Source organism: Odocoileus virginianus, chromosome 29 (assembly GCF_023699985.2).
Source record: "Odocoileus virginianus isolate 20LAN1187 ecotype Illinois chromosome 29, Ovbor_1.2, whole genome shotgun sequence".
NCBI classification, from domain to species: Eukaryota; Metazoa; Chordata; class Mammalia; order Artiodactyla; family Cervidae; genus Odocoileus; species Odocoileus virginianus.
Window position 1 is genome coordinate 228,327 of NC_069702.1, and position 21,617 is coordinate 249,943.

The following is a 21,617-nucleotide window of genomic DNA, read 5'->3' on the forward strand; positions in this document are numbered from 1 at the left end:
GTTTCTGGGAGGAGGCCACTTTGTAGGAAGGCCCTCATCAACTTGGAACCGCCAGAGTAGGAAAAAAATAGTCATGGTGGCACCATTAGGCAGAGAGGAATCTGAACGTGGTGCTCCTGGTTCTTAATGTTCTGTGGGTGGTTTGCAGGAGATTCAGAAGTTCCTGCACAGCCCAATCTGGGGAGAAAGTGAAAGTGTTAGTGGTTCAGTCCTGTTTGATTCTTTGTGACCCCATGGACTGTAGCCCACCAGGCTCTTCTGTCTATGGGATTCTCCAGGCAAGAGTACTGGAGTGGGTTGCCATTTCCTCCTCCAGGGGATCTTCCTGACCCAGGGATTGAACCCAGGTCTTCTGCATTGCAAGCAGTTTCTTTACCATGTGAGACACCAAGGGTGAGCACTAAATCCTGGGAAAGAAAGTAAACTGAAAGAAACCTGAAAATTATGATTCTGGGACCAAATACTGTGTATATGTTGATGATCCTCAAATTTATATCTAACTCTAGGCTTCAACCTCCAGTGGCCAACTTGATATCTTCCCTGGGATATTGCATAGAAATGTACAACTAAACATAACCCCATGTGGCAGTCTTGATTTGAACAGCCCCAGACCTTCCCCACCCACCACTCTCCCAGGTTTCCACCCCCACCCACATCCACTGCCCCAGTCACACAGGACCCACTTTCCCTGTCTACACTGCTACCACCTGTTTCTGGCCACCATCATTTCTTTCCTGCATAAAGCAACAACCTCATAATGGGTCTCTCTGCAACCAATTTTGCTTTCATCCAACCCATCCTCCATACAACAGCAAAATTAGTTTTCTTTAATGTAAACTGGGTCCTGTCACTTAAGTTCTTAAAACTCTCCAATTGCTTCCCATTGTACACAGAGTAAATCCCTGAATAAGCTGGCCTAAGTCCCCACCTGGCATTCTTCCCGCTACTCACTACATCTATTCACAATTGTTCTTCTCTCAACTTTCACATTTCCTAAGCTCTTTCCATCTCAAAGCTTTGGCACTTACTGTTCCTTCAATTTATACTGATCTTTTGCCTTCTCATCCTTCACATTTCAGCTTAAATATGCCTCTCCCAAAGTCACCTTCTCCAATCGCTCTTTGAAAAGTAGCCTCCCTTTTTATTTCCTTCCTTCACCTCCTTTTTGTTTTCTTCACAACATTTCTCACAGTTTGCAACTAATATGTGTTGCTTTACTTATACTTAAGGCTGCTTCTCTTATGGAGAATTGAACCTCTATGAACCACATGCTACTTACTATTTTAGCCCCAGCATCCAGCATAATACCTGGAATGGCTCAACAAAGATTTGTTGAATGAAAGCATTTAGAAAACCACTCAAATATTCCCCCCTATTGTTCTATTTTCAAAAAGAAATAGATTTTCTTGATGGTATTGAAACTGAACAGGACCCTGTGGTCCTTCCCTTCCATATCTTCTGCCTGCCTTTTGTCTATGAAAAAACTTTAGCCAAAGAATAAGTTTAAACAGGGAAGCAAGAAAATATAGAAGCAAAGGAAAATAGGACAAAACAATAATAGTTTAGTCAATGAGCAAAGTCAAGGACCTTTAGCTCTTTCTCAAGGGCTATAGATAATATTCTGAACCATATCCTGTGAGCTGTTCTGTGGATACTAAAACCCCCACCAGGTGGAAGAAGTTATCTACATGATGACCAGACTGTAGTCATGATACAATTCCAAGAACTGACCTCCAGGAAATGGGAACAAAATGGACCGTGGAACTGAAGAGTAACTGTACTTAAAACAACCAACATGATGCTGATCAGACCACTGATGACCAATTTCAAGATGACCGTCAGAGCTGTCTGTACTGTTTCTACATGTAGCCGCCTCCTCGGTCTATAAAACCTCTTGCCCCTGATTGTAGGGAGTCGGCCTCTAGACAGGACACCATCTCTCTCCCTTTCTCCCCCTCCTCCAATTTCTGGCATCCAAAGTAAAGCAAGCTTTCCTTTCTACCAATCTTGCCACTTTATCAGCTTTTGAGTGGTGAGCAGTCTGAACCCACTTTACAGTTACAGTATCAGGACTATTTTGATTACAAATAATGGGAGCTCATTTAAATGCAAATAAAAGGAAATTCATTATGGAGACACAGGTTCTCTCAGGAAGGGCAAAGGTAAGGGGCATCTTAGGAAAGAACTCAAGGCAAGAACTGGGATATTGCAAGGAACTCAGGAATTTTACCCTACTTACAAGCTAAGAACTTTGCCTGCCACAGTTTCATTCTGGTAGAAAACAAAAATGTTCCTGAGCCAGAGACAAAGAACAATATATCATTCATACTCATAGCAGTAGCCAGAGTATCAGCATTTGCACTGGTTCTGAGCTCCACTGTGCGCAGGGCAACATGAAGAGAGCTAGGTGGTGCCTATATACCCAGTGGATTGTAGGTGAGAAACCCCGAGGTTAGGGAACCCAAATCTTTTTTATTTACTCATTTATTTTTGGCTGCCCTGGGTCTTCATTGCTGGGTGTAGTCTTTCACTAGTTGAAGTGAGTTGGAACTGCTCTCTGCTTGAGGTGTGAAGGGTTTCTTACCGCAGTGGCTTCTCTCGTAAAGCTCAGGTTCTAGGGCAAGCAGGCTTCAGTGGTTGTGGTGCATGGGATTAGTGGCCCCGTGGCACGTGGAATATTCCCAGACTAGGGATCAAACCCACGTCCCCCTGGGTTGACAGGTGGATTCTTAACCACTGGACCACCAAGGAAGTCCAAGGGAACCCAAATCTTTTATAATGAGCAGGATGTATGCCTGACCTTGGCCCTGAGAGGAAACATTATTTTTAGTTTGTTGTTTAATTGCTAAGTCATGTCCAACTCTGCGATCCCATGGCCTGCAGCATGCCAGGCTCCTCTGTCCTACACTATCTCCCTGAGTTTGATCAAATTGATGTCCATTGAGGCGGTGATGCTATTTAACCATCTCTTCCTCTGCTGCCCCCTTCTTCTTTTGCCTTAAATCTTTCCCAGCATCAGGGTCTTTTTCAATGAGTCGGCTCTTCGCATCAGGTGACCAAAGTATTGGAGCTTCAGCTTCAGCATGAGTCCTTCCAATGACTGTTCAGGGTTGATTTCCTTTAGGTCAAAAGCATCAATTCTTCAGCACTCAGCCCTCTTTACGGTCCAGGTAGTAGCAGCCCTTCACACCTCAAGTAGAGAGCAGCTCCCACTCACTTCAACTAGCGAAAGACTACACCCAGCAACGAAGACCCAGGGCAGCCAAAAACAAAGACCGTGGTCCATATAGTCCGTGTGGTCTCTACATGACTGCTGGAGAAACTATAGCTTTGACTATATGGACCTTTGTCAGCAAAGTGATGTCTCTGCTTTTTAATACACAATTTGTGTTGTATTCAATGGTTAAAAAAAAACCCTGCCCTTTTCTACAGAGAGGCATTATCTCTAGTTTCCAAGACTGTTTGTTGTGTAAACATCCTTGAAAAGATAATCCAGAACAAGAGTGGCAATGCGGCTCAGTCACAAGATATGCAGAAATGCGAGAGATCCAGGAGAAATGTCTCTTTCCAGATAGGTGAGAAGGAAGAGGATGAGCTAAGCAGAAGAAACAACAGTCAGTAACCTAGTTACACCTCTGAAGTAAATAAGTGCATATGATAGTTTTTAGAATGGTTATGGGAATAGGTTTAGCATTTTTACAAGTGAATGCAGGGAATATTTACTAGTTTGTATCTTATAGAACCTTACATTAGAACCTGATTTAAAAAAGAAAAAAAGGTATCTCACCCCAAAAGGTATAGAAATATTTTGAAAACAATATTAATGTTTTTTCACAACAATTGGTATGGAGGAGACCAATTTAAATTCCTGGAAATGATGCACTTGAAATAATTCTTTAAAAACAATTTCCCCTTTTCAATTTTCTTTTTCTGTTTTTTAAAGAGTAGACTGTGGCAAAGGGTCAAGTGGGGTATTGCTTTATGTTTTTCCTACTGAGCTACTCTGATTCTGTGTGAATAAAACAAAACTTGGAACATTCACTGCTATCTTTGAAAGAAACTTAAGGCAGTACTAAGAGATTTAAATGCCCTCATTTAATTCCCTGTAACCATTTCAGGTTTTTAAAATCAGTTTGTGTATGAATTTAAATTTTGGTTACTCAGAATTCTGTGGATAAAGAAAGTCATGTAGTCTTAGGAAATAAACCAGTAGTCAAAGCTTACTGCTACCAGAGTGAACTTATTCTATAATTTCTTTCTAATCAGGGATTATAAAATGGTAGTTTGTAAATAAATCAATGATTTATTACTGTTTCTTCAGTTATACTTATTGATACACTTGTCTTAGATGATGAAACCATAAAATAATGGGCTTTAATCAGCTTAATTATAGAGAACCCAGCATAGCAATTAAGTGCTTCAGTTCAGTTCAGTTCAATCAGTCAGTTGTGTCCGACTCTTTGTGACCCCATGAATCGCAGCACGCCAGGCCTCCCTGTCCATCACCAACTCCCGGAGTTTACTCAAACTCATATCCATCGAGTCGGTGATGCACCCAGCCATCTCATCCTCTGTCATCCCCTTCTCCTCCTGCCCCCAATCCCTCCCAGCATCAGGGTCTTTTCCAATGAGTCAACTCTTCGCATGAGGTGGCCAAAGTACTGGAGTTTCAGCTTCAGCATCAGTCCTTCCAATGAATACCCAGGACTGATCTCCTTTAGGATGGACTGCTTGGATCTCCTTGCAGTCCAAGGGACTCTCAAGAGTCTTCTCCAACACCACAGTTCAAAAGCATCAATTTTTCAGTGCTCAGTTTTCTTCACAGTCCAACTCTCACATCCATACATGACCACTGGAAAAACCATAGCCTTGACCAGACGGACTTTTGTTAACAAAGTAGTGTCTCTGCTTTTTAATATGCTATCTAGGTTGGTCATAACTTTCCTCCCAAGGAGTAAGTGTCTTTTAATTTCATGGCTGCAGTCACCATCTGCAGTGATTTTGGAGCCCAAAAGAATGAAGTCTGACACTGTTTCCACTGTCTCCCCATCTATTTCCCATGAGGTGATGGGACCAGATGCCATGATCTTAGTTTTCTGAATGTTGAGCTTTAAGCCAACTTTTTCACTCTTCTCTTTCACTTTCATCAAGAGGCTTTTTAGTTCCTCTTCACTCTCTGCCATAAGGGTGGTGTCATCTGCATATCTGAGGTTATTGATATTTCTCCCAGCAATCTTGATTCCAGCCTGTGCTTCTTCCAGCCCAGCGTTTCTCATGATGTACTCTGCATATAAGTTAAATCAGCAGGGTGACAATATACAGCCTTGACATACTCCTTTTCCTATTTGGAACCAGTCTGTTGTTCCATGTCCAGTTCTAACTGTTGCTTCCTGACCTGCATACAGATTTCTCAAGAGGCAGATCAAGTGGTCTGGTATTCCCATCTCTTTCAGAATTTTCCACAGTTTATTGTGATCCAGCAAACACCCTCTTCCAACAATACAAGAGAAGACTCTACACATGGCATCACCAGATGGTCGACACCGAAATCAGATTGATTATATTCTTTGCAGCCAAAGATGGAGAAGCTCTGTACAGTCAGCAAAAACAAGACCAGGAGCTGACTGTGGCTCAGATCATGAACTCCTTATTGCCAAATTCAGACTGAAATTGAAGAAAGTAGGGAAAACCACTAGACCATTCAGGTATGACCTAAATCAAATCCCTTATAACTATACAGTGGAAGTGAGAAATAGATTGAAGGGACTAGATCTGATAGACAGAGAACCTGATGAACTATGGACATCGTACAGGAGACAAGGATCAAGGCCATCCCCATGGAAAAGAAATGCAAAAAGGCAAAATGGTTGTCTGAGGAGGCCTTACAAATAGCTGTGAAAAGAAGAGAAGCGAAAAGCAAAGGAGAAAAGGAAAGATACTCCCATTTGAATGCAGAGTTTCAAGGAATAGCAAGGAGAGATAAGAAAGCCTTCCTCAGCGATCAATGCAAAGAAATAGAGGAAAACAACAGAATGGGAAAGACTAGAGATCTCTTCAAGAAAATTAGAGATACCAAGGGAACATTTCATGCAAAGATGGGTTTGATAAAGGACAGAAATGGTATGGACCTAACAGAAGCAGAAGATACTAAGAAGAGGTGGCAAGAATACACAGAAGAACTGTACAAAGAAGACCTTCATAACCCAGATAATCACGATGGTGTGATCACTCACCTAGAGCCAGACATCCTGGAATGTGAAGTCAGGTGGGCCTTAGAAAGCATCACTACCAACAAAGCTGGTTGAGGTGATGGAAAGTGCTTAAACACTAGCTATATTAGAAAATGGTCCACAAATCAATTAGAGAACCAGGATTTTCAATCTCAATGAAATGTGAATATTTAGAAGCACGGTTCCCTCTAATTTAGTTTTAGTACTGAAGCCATATGACTCAAACTGGAACTTGAACCCATGGTCTTCTAATTGAGATCATACCTGGTCACAGGAGTTAATGAAGCTAAGGTTCTTCATGTTTCATCACAGAAAGTCTTTAATGAGAGACAAATAGGTAAGAAGGGGATTTATTTAGAAAGAAACACATTACACAGAGGGGCCTCCCTGGTTGCTCAGACAGTAAAGAATCTGCCTGCAATGCAGGAGACCCAGGTTCAATGCCTTGCTCGGGAAGATCCCCTGGAGAAGGGAATGACAACCCATTCCAGTACTCCTGCCTGGAGAACTCCATGGATGGAGGAGCCTGGTGGGATACTGTCCACAAGGTCTCAAAAATCAGACAAGACTGAGCGACTAACATACACTGAAACACACACCTACACACACTACACAGAGTATGAGCTGTCTCAGTGGCACTCAGAAGTGCAAGAAGGTAAGAGGGTAAGGCGTTGTCAGTTTTTATGAAAAAAGAATGTGTAGTCACTCCGTCGTGTCCAGCTCTTTGTGACCCCACGGGCTGTAGCCTGCCAGGCTCGTCTCTCCACGGGGTTCCCTAGGCAAGAATACCGGAGTGGGTTGCCATGCCCTTCTCCAGGGCATCTTGTCAGTTTTCACAGGGGTAAGTAATTTCATAGTCTAATGAGTGGGAGGAGTATTCCAGCTATTTTAGGGATGATGCATGTGCGTGCTAAGTTGCTTCAGTCGTGTCCAACTCTTTGCAACATTATGGACTGTAGCCCACCAGCTTCCTCTGTCCATGGGGTATTCCAGGCAAGAACACTGAAGTGTGCTGCCAGTTCCTTTTCCAGGGGAACTTCCCAACCCAGGGATCTAACCTGTGTCTCTTATTATGTCTCCTGCATTGACAGGCAGGTTCTTTACCACTAACGCCATCTGGGAAGCCAGATTTTAGGGAAGGGGTAGGTAGGGATTTTCAGGAAGTGGGCCACCGTTCACTTTCGACCCTAGAAAGGTCATGGTGCCTGTGGGTGTGCCATTCACTTTGCTGATGTGTTGTAATGAGTGAACGATGAGCCTCAAGGTCTAGTGGAAGTCGACTCTTCCGACTCTTCCGCCATTTTGGACCTATTTGGTTCTACCAGTTTATGTTGTGTCCTTGGTCTATGTCATCCTTTAAGGTCGTGCCTTGCCCTGTTCCCTCCTGTTTCAGTATTTTGTTGTTGTCTATATCTGAAATTTGGGCTTTCCAGGTGGCACTAGTGGTAAAGAACCTGCATGCTAATACAGGAGACATCTGAGACTTGGGTATTTAAGAAGATATTTTGTTTTTCCCCTTGATTGTCCCATTTCTAACCCAAGAGAAACTAGAACTTATTTCAGCCATGTTTAGCATTTAGAGTTCAGTTCAGTTCAACTCAGTCGCTCCGTTGTGTCTGACTCTTTGCGACCCCATGAACTGCAACATGCCAGGCTTCCCTGTCCATCACCGATTCCTGGAGTTTACTCACACTCATGTCCACTGAATCGGTGATACCATCCAACCATCTCATTCTCTGTCATCCTCTTCTCCTCCTGCCTTCAATCTTTCCCAGCATCAGGGTCTTTTCAAATGAGGCAGCTCTTCACACCAGGTGGCCAAAGTATTGGAGTTTCAGCTTTAGCATCAGTCCTTCCAATGAATATTCAGGACTGATTTCCTTTAGGATTAACTGGTTGGATCTCCTTGCAGTCCAAGGGACTCTCAAAAGTCTTCTCCAGCACCACAGTTCAAAAGCATCAATTCTTTGGCGTTCAGTTTTCTTTATATTCCAAATTTCACATCCATACATGACTACTGGAAAAACCATAGCTTTGACTAGACAGAGTTTTGTTGGCAAAGTAATGTTTCTGCTTTTTAAAATGCTGTCTAGTTTGGTGATAGCATTTCTTCCAAGAAGCAAGCGTCTTTCAATTTCATGGCTGCAGTCACCATCTGCAGTGGTTTTGGAACTCCCAAAAATAAAGTCTCTCACTGTTTCCATTGTTTCCCCATCAATTTGCCATGAAGTGATGGGACTGGATGCCATGATCTCAGTTTTCTGAATGTTGAGCTTTAAACCAACTTTTTCACTCTCCTCTTTCACTTTCATCAAGAGGCTCTAAATAAGGGTGGTGTTATCTGTGTATCTGAGGTTATTGATATTTCTCCCAGGAATCTTGATTCCAGCTTGTGCTTCATCTAGCCCAGCATTTCACATGATGTACTCTGCATGTAAGTTAAATAAGCAGGGTGACAGTACACAGCCTTGACATAATCCTTCCCCATTTTGGAACTAGTCTGTTGTTCCATGTGCAGTTCTAACTGTTGCTTCTTGACCTGCATACAGATTTCTGAGGAGGAGGGTCAGGTGGTCTGGTATTCCCAACTCTTTAAGAATTTCCATAGTTTGTTGTGATCCACACAATCAAAGCTTTGGCATAGTCAATAAAGCAGGAGTAGATGTTTTTCTGGAACTCTCTTGCATTTTTGGTGATCCAACAAAAGATGTTGGCAATTTGGGCTCTAAAGGCAGGTTCCTCTGCCTTTTCTAAATCCAGCTTGAATATCTGGAAGTTCACGGTTCACGTATTGTTGAAGCCTGGCTTGGAGAATTTTGAGCATTATGGGATGAGTGCAACTGTGCAGTAGTTTGAGCATTCTTTGGCACTGCCTTTCTTTGAGATTAGAATGAAAAGTGACATTTTCCAGCCCTGTGGCCACTGCTGAGTTTTCCAAATTTGCTGGCATATTGAGTGCAGCACTTTCACATCATCATCTTTTAGGATTTAAAATAGCTCAACTGGAATTCCATCACCTCCACTAGCTTTGTTTGTAGTGATGCTTCCTAAAGCCCACTTGACCTTACATTCCAGGATGTCTGGCTCTAGGTGAGTGATCATACCATCACGGTTATCTGGGTCATGAAGATATTTTTTGTATAGTTCTTCCATGTATTCTGACCACCTCTTCTTAACACCTTTTGCTTCTGTTAGGTCCATACCATTTCTGTCCTTTATTGTGCCCATCTTTGCATGAAATGTTCCCCTGGTATCTCTAATTTTCTTGAAGAGATCTCTAGTCTTTCCCATTCTATTGTTTTCCTCTATTTTTTTGCTTTCCTCTATTTATTTAGAGTTAATTTGTAATAATAAATTTAAATAGAACAAATTACACATTGTTTTGCATAAAATTACTCTCAAACTACAGAAATATTTCGATCAACAAAGATTCATTAGAGACTGCATGCAGGGCACTAAGCTTATCTAATGAGAAGAATGAGGAAAGTGAAAGTAACATCAGCAGCACAATTCATATTCTTTAATATGCTTTTTCAAAATATGAAATGCCCTTAATCTTACATCATTACTGTAGAATTTAGCTACCACTTAGATAAGTGAGATTTAGTACAAGGCTATTTAAAGCTTAGAACTATTTGTAACAGGTGCGTGATAAGTACAGAGATTGAGACTAAGCATTTTGAAACTTTTATAGCTATTTGTATAATTTGCTAAGTAAATAAAAAAATAAAATTTTTCTCTAACAACAAATATAGGTTTTAATTTTATATATCTTCTTAAATTTAATTTTTCTACGAATTCACTTTTACAAAAGTCTAATTCTCCTATAGATTGGAAATGAGAAAAGTAGTCTTTACCATGGATAGCTTTAGAAGCTTTATTTTAGTACAGTATAGTAGTGTTAGTCGCTCAGTTGTGTCCAACTCTTTGTGACCCCACAGACTGTAGCCCACCAGGCTCCTCTGTCCATGGGATTCTTCAGGCATGAATAATGGAGTGGGTAACCATTCCCTTCTTCAGAGGATCTTCCTGACCCAGGGATCAAACCTGGGTCCCCTGAATTGCAGGAAGAATCTTTACCATTTGAGCTACAGGGAAGCTCCCTGTAACTTTTTTAGTATAAAGCACTGTAAAGTCATCTATTATTACTATTACACTTAGCTGGTTCATGAGCACCCGACTATTCTAATTGGATTATAGATTGTTTACTAAATATGCCAGATTACTGAATGTTATGTATATGTTGAATAATCAAAACATTTGACGTACCTGTTGAAGCCGATGTACTAACCACTGCTTTTCTGCCCATAATATTTTGGACATTTTATATGATTCTAATCACTTCTGCCCACCCTCGCTTCAGCTTGTTCTCTTGCAATGGACTAATCTTAGTTAGCCTAGTAATATGGTGAGTCTAATATTATGTCACCCAAGAATCTGGAATTGAGACACTGAGAGACTGAGCGATTAGGTCACAGTAGGCACACAAGCTGAAATGTCAACAGTTGTTACAACACCAAACAGAAAGTCACATGTAAGCTGATGTTAAGATGGGAACTCAGAAGTAAGTCCATGAGTAAGCAGAAGTTTTGAGAGAGAACAGGAGGGATGGAGCCACTGCTGAATATGCAAGAAGCAGAGACCAGGAAGCTCTGGTTAAAATGCAAATCAGATCATGTCACTCTTCTGCCCCAAACCCTCCCATTTCTTCTCATTTTCGTTGGAGTAAACGCCTCAGTCCTTACAAGTCCCTCATAGGCCCTATGGAAGCTTCCACTGTCCCTCTGCCCTCCATCTCCCAAGGTCCTCCGCACCACTCACTCCAGTTCAGCAACAGAGAACTTCCTTGACGCCAGGCACATTATCGCCTCAGGGCCTTTGACTCGCAATTCTGTGGGCATGCTCTTCCCAAGTAACCTGCCTGTTGTGCTTTCTTACCTCCTTCAGACCTTTGCTCAAATGTCATCTTCTCTGCAAGACTTTGCCTAGACACTTGATTTAAAATTACAATCCTACCCCTGCCCATGCTCCTTAGTCTCCTCCCTGATTTTTCTCCATAGCACCATCATGATATGGCAAACTCTACATTTCACTAATGTATTTATCATCTGTCACATATCACTAAAATGTAAGCTCCATAAAGTCAAGTCTTTTTCTTTTGATTTTTTACTATATGCCTAATGCCTAGAACAATTCCTGGTACCCAATATGTGCTCAATAAACATGTTGGATAAATAAATGAGCAACTTGAAGGAGATGGAGGACGTTGCCTTGGTTTCTTTTGAAACGTGACTGATAGTTCTTATGACCATATATAATACTGCTTTTTGTTGCTGTTGCTCTGGGTTTTTGCTGCTGCACACGGGCTTTCTCTAGTTTCGGTGAGGGAAGACTAATCTTCACTGAGGTGCACGAGCTTCCCATTGCAGTCACTTCTCTTGCTGCAGAACACAGGCTCTAGGTGGACGGGCTTCAGAAGTTGCAGCTCGAGGGCTCTAGAGCGTGGGCTCAGTAGTTGTGGCATACAGTTAGCTGCTTTGAGGCATATGGGATCTTCCCGGACAAGGGATGGAACCTGTGTCTCCTGCATCAGCAAGCAGATTTTTATTCACTGTACCATGCGGGAAGGCCTTGCCTTGGTTTCTTACTTTGTAGTTCTGTTCCTCAACTGGCTTTACCTATCATCAGATGTTACAGTATGACTTTTTCATAGCTCCACTTTTTTACCTTTTTGAAAAGTGCATTTATTTATTTGGGTCTGCATTGCTGCCCAGACTTTTCTCTAGCTGTGGGGAGCAGAACATCTCTCTAGTTGTGGTGCACAGGCTTTCCATTGCAGCAGCTTTTCTTTTTGTGGAGCATGGGGGTTTCAGTGGATGTGGTTCCCGGGCTCGAGAACACAGGATCAATAGTCATAGTGCATGGGCTTAGCTGCTCTGTGGCATGTGGGATCTTTCCAGACTAGGGACTGAACTTAACGCCTTCTGCACTGATAGGCAGAGTATCACAGAACCACGAGGGAAGCACCCCCACTCGCCTTTTTTACTTTTGATTTCTGTTTCTTAAGCATGTCAATATTTACATGGTTCCAAAGTCAAAACTATGTTACAAGATAAACTCAAGATAAATTCTATTTTGTTGATGCAAAATTAATCAATCTAAAGAAGAAATGGAAAACTTAGTCAAGCCAAATTGAGGATTATAACCTGGGATGAGCTCTTTAGAAAGCTCTGAGAACTGTTCCACCTGTTACAAATCAAAACACGATTATGTAAATTTTTTGAGATAAGAGGGCTGTACATTAAATGATATATTATTGACAGCTTATGCAATCCAGATCTGTAAGTACACAGCGGTGGGTCACTGAGACCCCTTTAGAAGATCAAGAAGGAATGTTATCTTTAAAGGAGTCGTCTTCTTGATCCAGACAGAATGTTGCTCTTTATGGTTGAGCAGGTATTTCCGCTGATGGGGAGATTTGGTCAATGCACAAATCAGATACACGGTGTACAGTGGGGGAGAGAGGAGGCCAAAGGGCAGAGGAAAGTTTTTTCATGTTTAAAAGTTTTATCTTGCCAAAATTCATAAAATATGAATATTATATCATAATTTCTATTTCCTTCACTCTATTTCCTCCTTTCTCATTGCGTACATGAGTGCAAAGTCACTTCAGTCATGTCCAACTCTGTGCGACCCTATGGGCTATAGCTCACCAGGTTCCTCTGTCCATGAGATTTTTCCAGGCAAGAATACTGGAGTGGGTTACCACGTTCTTCTCCAGGGGATCTTCCTGATCCAGGAATTGAACCCGAGCCTCTTATGTCTCTGCCGTGGCATGTCGGTTCTTTACCACTAAGTGACTAAGTGTTAGTTGCTCAATTGTGTCTGACTCTTTGTGACCTTATGGACTATACCCCGCCAGGCTCCTCTGTCCATGGGATTCTCCAGGCAAGATTACTGGAGTGGGTTGCCATTCCCTTCTCCACGGGATCTTCCTGACCCAGGAATCAAAGCCAGGTCTCCTGCATTGCAGGCAGATTCTTTACCATCTAAGCCACCAGGGAAGCCCTCTTTACCACTAGCACCACACTTTCTCATTGGGTCACCATTTTTTAAATTATTTTTTTGTTAGTCTTCCATTGTTTCTTTCTGAAAATATAAGCACATATGTACATCCTTTATATCTGCCCCTCTTGTTGACACTAAGCACCATTCTAAACCAATTATCTTGGAGACAAGTTGTCTTTCTCTTTCCTTTTACTACACAGTCCTCCATTGTGTGGCTGCCTCATGATGTCTCAACCAGTCCCGCACTGACAATACTGGAGTTACTTTCAGTCTTTTGTTATTACAGATAATGGCATAAAAATAGTAAATTGCCCTGTGCATATTTCTGTTCATATTTATTTCCAGTTTACTTTTGGAATAGATTCTTACAAGTGAGATGAGTGGATAACCCCGTTTTTAAACTGAGATGGTTCAAGTGGTTTTCTGCTCATTACAACCAAGAAGTCAAGATTAAAATAGTTACCCATTCCTGAAGGCCTATCTGAAATCACACTTCTTTTGGGAAAACTCAAGCTACTCTATTCCCTTAATACTTTTTCTCTTTCTCTCTCAAAAAAAAAAAGTCAGATTAAAAACAAACACACAGAAAAAGCCCCTGTATTCTCTCTTGTCCATATGGCTCACATGGCAATTTTCACAAGGTCCTTTGTATGCATAGTTATCTGTGTACATTTCATCCCCTTAATTGGACAGTAAACTGCTGCAGAGTAAGGGGCACAGTCCTTATATGGCCTTTATCTTCTCTGGCCCTTAACAGTGTACTTTGAACTAGTAACAATGACCGAATGAATATATAGAGTGTAACCCAGCATACTACAGTGCCCATATAAAACTATCCATTTAGAGTTAAGCCTTACTGAGACTTCTCTGGCTGTCTAATGGCTAAGACTTGGTGGTTCCACTGCAGAGGGCACAGTTCCCACTCCGGTCTGGGGAACTAAGATCCCGCATGCCACACTGCTCAGCCAGAAAAAAGGGAAAAAAAAAGCAATAGATTTATGCCTTACACAACCCACCACAATAAATCTCATGTCAACTGAAAAGCTGAATGTAAACATTCTAGGAAACTATAAGGAAAAAGATCTGATGTTTAGCATTTGTTTGGAGGTCAGGGAAAGGACTGTCTAAACTTTGGGCTTTAAGTTAGACTGACCCAATAAAAATGAGCCTGGAGTCCTCTAGCACATCATTTTGTATCCTCTCACATAGCTCCAGTTCATATTCTCTGCTCATGGTACTAATCCTGGCTGGTTTACTGCTGGGCTGACTCTACAAGGGATGACTGAATGTTCTTGCTCAAATATAAGACTTTAGAGCCAAGCCCACTGCTACAATCACGTGGAAGATCTGGCAACTACATTATTGTGCTCAGGGAGCACATCAGCTTCCGTGTGCAGGTAGTGGCCTTTATTAGCCTTTTGACTAAGTGTAGGAGGAGTTGTTTTTTTCTGCCTGGACTCAGGCTACACCTAATCTTGGAGGGGACCTTGTGCAACATTATGATGTAGCTCTGAAGGTATCTGAGGTGGAGATGTAGAAAAGCGTCTCTTTTATCCTGCCTGGTGGACAGGTTGGAGAAATTCATCACCTTCCACGCAGCCTGCAATCCTATTTATGAGAGCAATGCACATTGCCCTGCTAGCCCATAGTACACATACCCTGTCTCTGCCAGGATCATGACAGTCAATACCACGATCTGTCCTGCTGCCCATGCACAGCAGAATTTTGGTGGTTTTCTCAAGAGTTGTTTACAAAGATGTCATATCATAATTTGGGTCCAATATTCAAAAGAGGGAAAGGGGACGACAGAGGATGAGATGGTTGGATGGCATCACAGACTCAATGGACATGAGTCTGAGCAAACTCTGGGAGGTGGTGAAGGACAGGGTAGCCTGGCATGCTGCAGTCCATGGGGTCGCAGAGTCAGACACGACTGAACAACTGAACTGTGAACAACATTCAAAGACCAGAGGGTACTTGAGCAGAACTGTGAACTGACAGCTATGTGTCACGGAAGGTTGCTGAAATACCTGTCCACACCTCCTGATCAACTGAAAAGGGGTTGAAAAAATAGGCAATAGCAACAGTGCAAGCAATCTGGGAGAATGGTGATGACAGAAAGAGGAAGCAAGTCTTCCCGTAAGCTGGGGTAGACGACCATGCCGACAGACAGAGCAGCTCTGTTTGAACCGGGAGTCATCTCTTCACGTGCAGGTGCCCTATCTGAAGTCAACCATACCCACTGATAACAGGGCAACCACCTGTGCCGTTTCTGCTTCTCATCTCCCTGCCAACACCCTATCCTCAATTCTCTAGACAAGAGGACAGATGTGAGATGAGGGCTATCTGGTTTCAGGGAACTTTGGGGAGATGGAATCTGTTTACAGATTGGCACAATGGTGGACTCTTGTGCATCAGGGACTCTGTAGAGCGGGCCCTGGTCCAGCATATCTGGTTGCCAATGTCTCCCAAGGCTAGAAACTCACAACCCAGCCAGGCAACAGCATCACTGGCCCTTTAAAATTTGCAACTCTTCCTCCCACACAACCTGCTACTAAGCCTGCACATACTTAATTTTAGCGGAGACTCACCCTCTCATCTACTGCTGAGGCCATGCCTCCTGCTCTCATGTGTTTCCTTTGCTTTATACTTTGTCTTTTGATAACTGTCTTGTCTCCCTTATTTCAGGACCTGTTCAAATTTTCCTTCTCTCATCTATAGGCCTAGGACTCTTGCCATTAAATTCTGACCTTTAAATCTTCATGCTTTGTTGATTGTGGTGGTAAGTATTACTGCTCTGGGTAAAAGACTCCCTCTGTCAACTTCTTCCCCATAAAACTCCTACAGAACTGGACTAGTCTACCAGCCTTTCTTTCGGGTAAGAACCTCAGATGTTGAAGCTTCATCTAAGTAAAGTGCTGACTGGGGTTAGGAGGGACATGGTCTTCAGGACCCTTTGTCCTGCTTCTCAAGTATCTGGAGTACTATCTGAAAACGTGAAAGTCGCTCAGTCATGTCCGACTCTTTTTGACCCCAAGGACTATGCAGTCCATGGAATTCTCTAGGCCAGAATACTGGAGTGGGTGGCCTTTCCTTCTCTGGTGGATCTTCCCAACCCAGGGACTGAACCCAGGTCTCCTGCATTGCAGGCAGATCCTTTACCAACTAAGCCACAAAGGAAGCCCAATATTATCAGAGTAAATGGCCTACTAGGAAGTATTTTGAACAAGAGATGGAGGAATTACTTCTCTCTCTTAAGAAACAGATTGTTATGACAAAAACCACTGCAATGATGTAAAGTAATTAGCCTCCAACTAATAAAAATAAATGGAAAAAAAAATAAAAAATAAAAAAATAAAACCAAAAAAAAAAAAGAAACAGATTGTTTCCATGTGTCGAGTCCCAGGGTCTCTGAGACTGCAAAACTGGCAAATGTGCTCTTAGAGCAAGAGGATGAAGTTATTGGGTATCATGAAAGCAATAACCCTTGTTCCCAGTCCCCACTCCAGATGGTAGCTGACTGAGGTGTCAAAATTCTTGGAAGGAAAATAATGGAGAAGTCATCTTGGTCATGAACTATGGGAGATTATGAGTGCAGATTCTAAAGCCAGAACACCTGTGTTCAAAACCAGCTCTACTACTTCTGGAAAGTTATTCAACATTTTTGTCTTTTTTTCCTCATTTGCAAAACAGAAATGATGATACTAATAGCTGCTGCCTCAAAGGACAATTGTGAGTTTTAAATGAATTATTGTGTATCATAAAAGTGGTAGATAATTGTTAGCTACTATTTTTTGTTGTTCTGTTTTCGGGGGATTTTTGGGCCACATCTTGTGGCATATAAAACTTCTCTGACCAGGGATTGAACTAACAACCCCAGGAATGGAAGCATGGAGTCTTAATCACTGGTCTGCCAGGAAAGACCCTTGTTAGTCACTATTATTGGGCTAATTCAGAAAGACCTAGATATTTATAGAATTACACTTCCAGAGTACATATAACTTTGTTTATATCAGGGTGATGATGAATAAGAAAGGAAATTTCTAGATGTGCTTCAGTAAATTAAGTAGTTGATTTTGTCTGTAAGTCTGTGTAATATTCCAGGAGTATCCCAAAGACTTAAGAATAGAATTCTTTCAACTTCTTAGAAGAATAACTGTACAAATGTCTAGACAGCTTAATTTATTTAAGCCTAATCCAGCCCTTTATTCATAGTCTACTATCTCTCTAGCATGTCTAAGTCAGTCCTCAGGAAAACCTATTTTAAATCATAGAGAGATAACTGGGACTTTTATCAACTTGGAGATTTGGATGATTCTTAATAAGGTTTCTTCTATCCTTGAATGGTAGGTTCCCTAGAACATCATGGATATTCAGAAGTGATTCACAGTCTTCTTTTCCAGCGTCACTGTTCTGCTGATACACTACTTTAAAAAAGGAAGAAATAATATATTTTATTTAAAATCTTATCTTCTCTTTTGCTGTCACAAAAAGGGTGGGAGGTTAGGTATTGTTTCATTTGGGGCTCAGACAATAGCCTCCTAAGACAATAAGAGCCTGTTCACCTCTGCCCTGATCATGGGCCGTCCCATCTTTACATCAATATAATGCATGCCCCCAACAGTGAGATAGGGGGCCACTCTTGACCAGAGGACCTTCTTAAGGAAGTGATGCCTGACATCATGGCCACTTTTGAGGCATCCCATAACTGTAAGATCTAATCAATGTTGACTGGAAAAATATTAGGTCCAAATCCTGGGCTCCTCTTCTTTTTGTTCCCAAGATTTCAGTTCATAGTCTCTTACACGCATAGCCTTTTAAAGTTCCTGAGATTCCTTCTTAAAGTAGTATGTGCCAAGACAGTAAAGAAAAGGCCCCAAGATAGACCAGGAGGAGGAAGAACTCGGGGGAAATGCTGGTGAGGATTAGGTGAGGGAGAACATTCTAGGAAATGACTAGCCCAGTGTGTGCCTGTGATGACAAAATGGATGTGCTAAATAGACAAGGTTTCTTCAAAGAATTTGAGCATTTTTAAAACAAATGTAAATATTTCTGTAAGTGCCCAGTAATTCCTAAACTCTTTTTGGGCATATGCTCATACATACACATAAACATATTGGTTTAGAATTTTAGGACTGCTGAATATCTTTAAACCATTGAGTAATAGTTTTTACTTAAATACTTTTGGTGGTTTGTAATATTTTCCACTTTGTCAGGAGTTTTGCCAGAACTAACATGCAAGTAGAAACAAGTTATGGAAGGGGCCACACCTGCTTAGAAAAGAAGTAACTCCTTCATTCAGGAGCAAAGCAAACTTATCATAAAAGACAACACCTGAAGAGCTTGTTGGGCTAACTGTGATGCTTTCACAGACACCTCCCAGCTTGATTCCTCATACTTACATGAGGTCACTTTTAGAGTGACTTTAAAAATATGCTCTAACAATTCAGAATCACCAGAGAATACAGTATTGCGGTTAACCTGAAAGAGAAAGATAGTTTTAGGATGGAATGTAAAATTCTTGTCCTCATACTTCTCAGTGAAAACCTAAGATTTTCTCTCCTCAGCAATTTGTAAGGGCTGTTGGCATTCAGGATGTGGAGAAGTGTTGAAGATGACGTATGTGTATGACAGGCTGCTCTTTTGGAAGAGGAAATATAATTAAGAAAATCAACCGTTCAACATTATTAGGAATCTCCACCTTAATGATCTGAGACATAACAAATACATTTATCTGAAATCCACTTGACCTAAGTCCATCCATTCATTCAACATTTATTAATGTCTACCACATAGTAGGCACTGTTCTTGGCACCAGGCATCAGTGAATCCTGTTTTCACACAGTTCACATTCTGCTGGGGAGAGACAGGCAATAAACTAAAGCAAGAAACAGATGATGTATCTGAGGAAAAATTAAAAGGTTAAGAGGGTAGGGAACGGTAATGATGCTATTTTGTGAGGGTCATAATAATGAAGATAGTGAACTTAGGTGGTTATATTTGAGCTGAGACCTGAATGAAGGGAGATTAGTAATGTGACAGTGTGGAAGAAGAATTGACCCTGGATAGAGGGAATAGCAAGTGCAAAGTCCCTAAAGTAGAGATCTGCATGGCATGTTTGAAGAACATCAGAAAGGCCAGTGTGGCTGGACTAGAGTGATGGAAGGGAAGAATAGGGTACTCAATGAGATACCTGAAGAAGTTGCCAAGTATTCAATCTTACAGGCCAAGGAAAGGACCTGAGATTTTTAAGTATGTTAAGAATCAAGTAGAGGATCCCCAGCAAAGAAGTGACCTGGTCTGACTTACACAAAGGATCATCTGGTTTCTATGCGCATCACAGATTGTAAGCAGCAATGTGGAACAACCCATTAAGAGAGAACCACAAGAAAAGATAGCAGCTTGAACTAGAGGTGGTGCTAGGAAGTATTCAAACATATTTTGAATATAAGGCCAGAGATTAAGGTCAAGTAGGTGTTGCTATTGGTAAAGAGCCCACCTGCCAATGAGAGATGTGGGTTTGATCCCTGAATCGGGAAGATTCCCTGGAGAAGAAAATGGCAACCTACTCCAGTATTCTTGCCTGGAGAACCCCATGAACAGAGGAGCCTGGCGGGCTATGGTCCATAGGGTTGCAAAGAGTTGGAGTGACTGAACACATGCACCACATTTATGGCATAACTAGAATCTGCCATCCAGTCTTCTGATGACCCATTCATTCCTTCACATTACACCAACCTCTCCTCGCCCCATGAACTTCATAATGTTATATGAACTATTCTTTTCAAGGAATAGATTTGGAATGTTCTTGTTACAGAACCTAGCTGGTTGGGATCTATTTTGCAAACCATTAGATGCAAGTGAAAGAGCTCTATGTAAAGCAACCATGATGTTTAACCCTCTGGTGACTAATTCAGATGTGCCAGAGACAGCAATGATATTTAGATGTACATTATACAGGTAATATATACTGCTTCAGAGTTACTGGGTTGCAAAGACATTCTTTGACTAGGTGTACATAGCTAGGAAAATATTCTACCTGTTTATAGTTAGCAAACATTGAAAATATTCAGTGCTTTTTCTTTGCTATGAATAAACATCTATCTGGTCCTTGGCCTGTCAGAATTTACCTTCCTCATAACTTTCAACAAGCCAAATATTGAATGTCCACTGTGTCAGGCACTTTACTAGACCTGGAAAACTAAAATGAACAGTCCCTTTTCATCAGATACAAAGACAAAAAGAGTTGAAAGTGACTTAGAAAAAGAAGCAAATTTTTCAAAAGTACAAATACCTGTTGAAAATTATTGATCAGGTAATGCTGATCAATGTACACAAGTTTGAGCAAGCTCCAGGAGATACTGAAGACAGTGAGGCCTGCCATGCTGCAGTCCACCGGGTCGCAAAGAGTCGGACATGACTTAGCAACTGAACAACAGCAATGCTACAGTAAACAGAACAACTAGACCTTCTTGGAATTGTCAGGAAAAGATTTCCTAAATAGGTGAGCCAGAGTCTTAAGAAAAGAATCAGACTTGGCAGGTAGAACATTCAGTATAAGGAAAATATAGCGCAGGAGGACTAAAGGGCAGAAGCAAGTATGACTGGGCATGTGAGTCCACATCCAGGTGTAATTGGACTGGGTCATTGTTAGCAAAGGGTGGAGGAGGCAATTAGAGGAAAGCTGCAAACACAAACCAGTAGTTCACAACTGAGGTCTCAAGAGCACTGAATGTGATCAAAACAAAGAGTATGTGTGTGTGTCTCATTCATTTCCGACTCTTTGTGACCCCATGGACTGTAGCCCACCAGGCTCCTCTGTCCACGGGATTTCCGAGCAAGAAAACCGGAGTGGGTTGCCATTTCCTTCTCCAGGGGATCTCCAGGGATCGAACCCAGGCCGCTTCTGTCTCCTGCATTGGCAAGCAGATTCTTTACCACTGCACCACCTGGGACAAATTACAAACGGGTGCCACTGAAGACAAATTTTTAGTCATACTTCTCAGCGTTTATCAGTATTCGTCAACATGTTTACTAAGTACTTTCAATACGGAACCTTTTAAAGGCAAGACACAACATGGAAGTTTTTCAGAAGAAAACACTACAAAGAAGAAATTATGCATCGACTAACAGGAAAAGTTGAGAAAGGAGCAGTTTTCTCTCCCTGTTTCCATGAGTGTGCTGAAAACAGCAGCGAAGTCGGGAAAATTGTTCTAGATAATGCCTTTATCTAATGCACAGTGTCTCTCCGTAGTAAGCAGTCAACAATTTATGGTTATTCTTTTGACCTTAGACCTCTCTTAAGCATTTGAGATTTGG